Source organism: Pterocles gutturalis, unplaced genomic scaffold (assembly GCF_000699245.1).
Source record: "Pterocles gutturalis isolate BGI_N339 unplaced genomic scaffold, ASM69924v1 scaffold10901, whole genome shotgun sequence".
NCBI classification, from domain to species: domain Eukaryota; kingdom Metazoa; phylum Chordata; class Aves; order Pterocliformes; family Pteroclidae; genus Pterocles; species Pterocles gutturalis.
In genome coordinates, this window is record NW_010100440.1 from 37,834 (window position 1) to 38,766 (window position 933).

Below are 933 nucleotides of genomic sequence, written 5' to 3' on the forward strand. Positions count from 1 at the left end.
CCCCCCCGCCTTGCCCGCCACAGCCATTGCCTCCGAAGCCTTTTATGGACCATATTCCTTCTGCTGGGAAAGATCCACAACCAAAATAAAACCTGTCTCCCAGCACCAACCCCTTCCGTCAGCTGCCGGCTGCCTCCTCCCAGCTGTCGATAAACCATTAGCCTCCGAGTCAACAGCGCTGGCTACGACACACAAACACTCGACTGCCTTTTTCATCCAAAATCAATGTTGTATTTATCTTCATTGATCTACAAGGAAACTGAATGTTTAAAATTACAGGGGGTGCAGGGGGGAGGATGGGGAGGGGGGGGAAACAAGAGTTACAGAGCCAAGAAAATAGTAGCGGATGGCTGAATTAACTAGAGAGAAAAAGCCCAGGATATATAAAACATGGACACTGAAAAATAAAATAAGGGAGGGGGGATGGTACAGCAAGTAAAACATGGCAAAATTTACATATGGATGAAAAGTAAAATTGGAAATAAAAAATAAATCATGCCAAAAAGCAGTTCAAGGCAGAACCACACTGAAACAAACATTTGCTTATGGTCTTCATGTACTATAGATAATATATCAGAATTTCTTTTTTTTTTTTTAATCAACCATTAGACTTTTTTTTTTGCACTCCTAAAATTCTACTTTGTCTTGTATACAGATTCCAATAAGAACACTGCACAATTAGCACAAGGGGTCCACGGAAAATTGTCCTTGCTTGCCAGCGATCCTGCCCACAACACAAAAAAAAAAGAGAAAAAAAAAAGGAAAAAAAATAAGGAAAGGGTCTGCCGCATGGTACTGTGCCAGTTCCATCTGCTTTTGCCAGCTTGAAAAGTAGGAAACCAAAATTCCCTTCCAGGAGCGTGTGTCTCTGACGAACTGTCCCTTGTGTTTGTACAAAAAAATTCAGTCTCTCTTTTTTTTTTTTTTTTTTTT